Here is a 6,443-nt window from a genome sequence, read left to right as displayed (position 1 = left end):
CTGGTACCCTATTATAGCGCTGGGAATATCTTGGTTGGGTAGCCGTGCGCTGTACAAATCTGAGTAATACTAATACGTTGATTATGAAGCACTAGAACTAGAATACCAGTGGTAGGTGCCTGTAACCCAGGCTTTAAAAGGTTTTCACACAGTTACATTTACTACAGCATTCCATTTATTGAGAAAGTGCCCAAGGGCACTAACCTCAGCTTATGGTCTTCTTTTTGCAAAAACTCAATATGACTGAGGGCAGCTCTGTATTTAAAAAGTTCTCTCATTTCCTACAACCTAACCCACCCCTTTCATCTCATCCCAGCCCACTTCAAAGACATTTCAGCTCCTTCTGCTGGCACTGTTCCAGGATATGCTGCAGAGCAGACTTAGACTCTGGCATAGTGCCCTTCTTGAAAGTGACTCAGTGACTGCAGTGCTATTCTCTAATAAATGCTCAGAGCAGCCAGCCCAGACCTACAACTCGGTACTAAGTGCAGGGTAAACCTGTAGGTCACATCTCTTGTGCCCAGTGTCAACATGCAATGGTGCCACTTTGCGCTGAGGCTCCTACCTGCAGAGGCCTAATATGCAAGTGTTCATTTGCCAGCCTAGTCTGCAACTCAGCTGAACTGCCCAATCAAGGAAACTTCAGTCACTGCCAAAATATTGCTAGTCTACATTGAAATCTGCCACTGCAGGCCCTCATGCTTAGTTTTAGACCTTCCTCCTTCTTTTCTGATGATTCACATGCTATCTTTCTGCCTAGAAATTCTGGCAGAGATGGACAGCCTGCTAGCATCAGTAGGCAATCCAGTGCTTCCTAAAATTGCAGGGATTTATAAAAGCGTACTTTATAGTTTTAAAGACCTATCCACATATTGGATAGATACTGCTACCTTCCAGCCTGTGGATAGGTGGCTCTCAATATGGGTTTGGGACTTGCCGTATTCCCCTAACGTGAGGTTAACAACAGTAGCATTATCCGTCAATCTGTAGTGTCGTAGCAACTTCAGTGAGAGCAGCAGGACTGGTGCCCTGGATATAATTCAAGCAGGTGTGTGTTGACTTATCATGTGGTGTTTGAGGCTGAAATGTTCTTGTTGGGATCTTTGTTCCTGACCTAGGATCTGATGGACTAAGGCCATGTGGATGGTCTGCTCCTGTGCCCTTTTCCCTCGGTTAAACTGTCCTCAACAGTCCTATATCTAATGAGCTTAGTCTATTCCAGGGACATTCCAATCTTGTGTCATTCAAAAGAGATTTGCTACTCTCCTGTCCCTCTGTTCTGGTGTTCCCATTTTCCCAGAGTGCTTTAGTGCGGAGTCTCAGTTCCCTTGAGCCTCCTGCATTGGTGTTGGCTATAGTCGTCTGCAGGTGTCCGCTTTGGCTCTGCAGACATTTGAATTGCCTAACCCTTGGTGTCTCTTGATTATTTACTAGGACTATGAGTTGATGCCATTCAGAATGGTACAGAAACAATTTCCAGTTCCAGATTGTGGCCTTGCTGAGGTCTGGCATCCCCCTCGCCTTGAGTGTCCCTTCCGCCCACTCTTGTGAAGAGAGGGCGGGAACGCATTAGTCTGCAGTAGTATCAGTTGGGCTAACATTAGGCCTGACTTATACGCCTGACCCCCGTGTTCAAGGCCTTTATGAAAGGATTATGTCAATGCTAAGTCAACGCTGGTCAGTGGCGTAGGAAGGGGGGTGCGGTGGGTGCGGGCCGCCCCGGGTGTCATCACTGAGAGGGGTGACAAAATGGCAAAAATATGTGTTTTAAACACATATTTTTGCCATTTGCCAAGCCGGGGGTGACAAGAAATGTTCCGCACCGGGTACCACCTGATCTTGCTACGCCACTGATGCTGGTTAAAATGGCGGCGTTGTGGCAGTGCAAAGCCTGTTTTGCATGAAAGAAAGTTTGTTTGCAATGGGCGCCCTTTCTCAAAGGGCCCAAGTAGGAGAATGGAGACTGGTCCTGCAACGGAGCTTGAGCCCCGAGCTGAGAGCTGAAGGTAACTTGCACCAGATATTTCTCTAGATCTCCCTTCTCACCACAGGTAGTGACTGTATCTTAGAAGCCTGCGTGTGCATGTTTTTTACACATGCAGCATCCTATGTTTCTGTGTATTAAAGGTACTTTCCCAGCTGTGGAATCATTTGCACATTTACCTTACCTTACCTTACCTGAAGAAGCTTCACTGGCTTCCAGTGACCAAGCGTGTTCAGTTTAAGTCAATGGTTCTGGCTTTTTAGAGCATTGCAGGGTAAGGGCCCGGCCTACCTTAGAGCTCGGCTTAAACAAACACAGTCTAACCGCTCACTCAGATCTAACCATCTTCGCCTTCTTGTGATTCCTTGTTTCTGCCACGCCAGAATGGGCGGTAGAGCTTTTGCAGTGTTCACCGCCAAAACTTGGAAGAGCCTGCCACTGTCCTTGAGGTTGGCTGAATCTGTAGCCATTTTCCGACATGACTTGAAGACCTGGCTTTTCTCTAATTCTTAGCCAGCCTGCTACGAGTATTCTTGTCTATCGCTTGTTCTAGCTCGGGACACCCCCGTTGGGGATAGCTGTGCGCATTATAAGCTTATAATAATAATGTACTAGGGAGGCAAGGAATAAGTGCCCCTAAGCTGTAGATGCCTGTGATACCCTTCTGTAAAAAAAATCTCAGTGTCAGCAATCCAATTCAGAAAGCCGCATGTCAGCGGCGTCACTAGGGGTTGGTGTCACCCAGTGCGGTAACTCAGGGTGTCACCCCCTCATGACTTACCCCATGATGGACCTCCTCCGAGTCTGCCAGTGCTAAGTGTGTTTTTAAGCACGTCTAGTGGGCGTGGGCAGTGGGCTGATGGAAACTGCAGGTCCGGGAGCCACGTGAGTGACGTTTTGAACGTCGTCAACATCCGGACGCCGGCGTCGTATAGCTAATTGAACAATAATCTTGGCCGGCGGCTGGGTAACGGGTTCCTCCTGATTTATGTAGCTATTTAAAGCAGAGGCTTAGCAGTGGCATCACTAGGGTTGACGCAAACGAAAACTATAACACGTTGTTTTTGTGTTTATAACTAACAGAACAGAGATATTTTTATATTTCAAAAATAAATTTCTGTCGCTGGGCTGAAACAATGCATAAGAATAATTTCATAGAGTGACATAGTATCATAGACAGACAGTAATATTTTGCATTTTGGTGTCACGGTGTCACCCCATGTGATGGTGTCACCCGATGCGGTCCGCACCCCCGCTCTTCCTAGTGACGCCACTGCCGCATGTGCTCAAGTTCAATTTGCACACCCAAAAGGACTTTTTTCCGACTGTATAGCCAAGTTTGTGATTCACGAAAGATTTTCTTACACATGCTTTTTCGCATGGGGTGCCGCTCGCAGGCGAGGAAATTGCTTCTTTTAAAACTGCCGTTTTTACCTTCATCATCCACGGAGCTGCTGCAACGATTTAAAAGCGCTGAAGTGCTTCTGGAGCTCAGTGTGTTCCCGGGACTGCGAGGACCAGCGTGCCCTGCCTGACTTTGTGCCTAACGCACCTGGTTCCTCTTCCCGGCCCCTCCCTTCACTTCTCCATTCCTACATTAAGCCTCGCGGCCCCCGCTTCGCGGGAGCCGCTCGCAGGCGAGGAAATTGCTTCTTTTAAAACTGCCGTTTTTACCTTCATCATCCACGGAGCTGCTGCAACGATTTAAAAGCGCTGAAGTGCTTCTGGGGCTCAGTGTGTTCCCGGGACTGCGAGGACCAGCGTGCCCTGCCTGACTTTGTGCCTAATGCACCTGGTTCCTCTTCCCGGCCCCTCCCTTCACTTCTCCATTCCTACATTAAGCCTCGCGGCCCCCACTTCGCGGGAGCCGCTCGCAGGCGAGGAAATTGCTTCGTTTAAAACTGCCGTTTTTACCTTCATCATCCACGGAGCTACTGCAACGATTTAAAAGCGCTGAAGTGCTTCTGGGGCTCAGTGTGTTCCCGGGACTGCGAGGACCAGCGTGCCCTGCCTGACTTTGTGCCTAACGCACCTGGTTCCTCTTCCCGGCCCCTCCCTTCACTTCTCCATTCTTACATTAAGCCTCGCGGCCCCCGCTTCGCGGGAGCCGCTCGCAGGCGAGGAAATTGTTTCTTTTAAAACTGCCGGTTTTACCTTCATCATCCACGGAGCTGCTGCAACGATTTAAAAGCGCTGAAGTGCTTCTGGGGCTCAGTGTGTTCCCGGGACTGCGAGGACCAGCGTGCCCTGCCTGACTTTGTGCCTAACGCACCTGGTTCCTCTTCCCGGCCCCTCCCTTCACTTCTCCATTCCTACATTAATCCTCGCGGCCCCCGCTTCGCGGGAGCCGCTCGCAGGCGAGGAAATTGCTTCTTTTAAAACTGCCGTTTTTACCTTCATCATCCACGGAGCTGCTGCAACGATTTAAAAGCGCTGAAGTGCTTCTGGGGCTCAGTGTGTTCCCGGGACTGCGAGGACCAGCGTGCCCTGCCTGACTTTGTGCCTAACGCACCTGGTTCCTCTTCCCGGCCCCTCCGCTTCACTACAAATAAGTTAGAAATCAGTCACGCGTTAGCGGGACGCGTGCGGGGCATAGGCTGGGGCTAAGCCTGGGTAAAGGGTGGGCCGTCTGAGGCCGTCCGAGGACGATCGTGGACGGGACGGGCCACCCCTCTAACCCTTATCCTGCGGTGAGATTATCTTTCGTGCCTTGTCTACAGTATTTATATTTTGTGGACATTGCCCTACTGCAAAGTTGGACCTCAGCGATAATTTATTCTTGTAACCCCTTTGTAGTCTATAAACATGTCATCAGATACTGGTAAATCGCGTACTCTAACAGTTAACACTTCCAAAGGCCCAGTGTCTGGAACAATTGATCAATTCTTCAAACGCGTAACTACAGTTTTGGAGAAGGAAATAGCGGATACAGAAAAGCGTCTATCTCTGGATCTGCTAACTGGTAAACGTTCTTCACTGGGCACAATTGGTAAAGCTCTTTCCCCGGAGGTGGTGAATGAGGGTGCAGGATTCTCTAAACCCCACTCCAACCCTGGAAAGAGAAAAAAAACGATTCAGGTTAACTCTCCAGGTATGGTCCCCCCTTCTGACAACACAACCAGCCTAACTCTATCAGGGCTATCAGACTCGCCGAATCTAGCTATTTCACCTTTACTGATTGCAGAACCCGAGGCGAACAGACAATCAGCAAGAAAGAGACGAGGTGTTTTTACCAAGCAATCCCTGGCTAAAAAGAAGAAGGCCAAACTTTTACCTCGTAATTTGAATCAACCGGGTCTCTTAGCAACAAATAACCCTCCCTTAAGTACTAACGCCCTAGGATCACCATCTAGTCAGGACATTATGGTCGACCTACTTACCAAAATAGAGACTAGGGTTAAATCCCTTTTACTCCCCCTTCTTGAAAGGTCCAGATTAATTAGCCTACATCTTGATGATTTGAGCAAACAAATGAAAGGGAATAACTTAGCCATATCTGAACTCTCAAATCTACAGACTAAAAGCAATATTATTGAACAAGCACCCCCCTCTACTTCCGTGCAAGTGCAATTTTCACCCAGTGGTAATTCGCTGAAACCGCGCACTGATTCGGGGGAAAATCTTGCGGAAAACCTATCTAATAAAACCGCAGATATGGGTGGAACCTACCCCATAACAACTAGGAAAAAATCAGACAGGGAGATAAAGGCGGGAAATTGCTCTAAATCTGTAGAAGTAACCGAAGAACTAAAAAGCAAAAATAAAAATAATTCTTCGGGAACACATAACATGAGGAAAAAAGATATAAAAGAACACGAGAATGGTGAATGGCTACCCCAGTCTCAATATATTCCATCAAGTAGAAGAGTGGACCTACCCCCTGAATCAGCCCCATACACGATCATTATGACAGGGGTTCCTGAATTATCAGAGGGTGTAAGGGAGGACTTTTATGTGCTAAAAAACAAAACCATCCACTGGTTGAATCATAATAGACCTCTTCCAGCACATATAAACGGGGAAATTCTCATGGTAAGACGCACATGCTGGGTAGGAACAAGACCTAAAGAAAAGAAGGGCGACGTGATAATTTTAAACTTTAGGGACCACAGAGCAGTTAGATGCATCGGCGACTGGTATGAAGCTAGAGGGGAGGACGCTATCTCTACACACCTTGTCAACTAGTTTTATCCACGGGAATTGTTTTCCCGTTCCAAACCCCATGTCACAAAAGATCTCTTTCTGGATTGGCGGGAGGCAGATCATCGTTTTTCCTATCAGGGTGCCCGTAACCACTCTTCTCATCCTCAGTTAAATGGAAGGTCTTCGAACAACAATAATCAGACCTTAAATGCAGCACATTGGAATAAGTACCCCCAGACATATCAGAGGTTTAATATACCTACCTCTAATTCTTATGCAACTTTGTATGGTTTGGAGGACGTAGATTGACATAAAG

The sequence above is a fragment of the Triturus cristatus genome, chromosome 6 (genome assembly GCF_964204655.1).
Source record: "Triturus cristatus chromosome 6, aTriCri1.1, whole genome shotgun sequence".
NCBI classification, from domain to species: domain Eukaryota; kingdom Metazoa; phylum Chordata; class Amphibia; order Caudata; family Salamandridae; genus Triturus; species Triturus cristatus.
The sequence above is the reverse complement of the archived record's forward strand: the minus strand, read 5'-3'. Positions refer to the sequence as shown.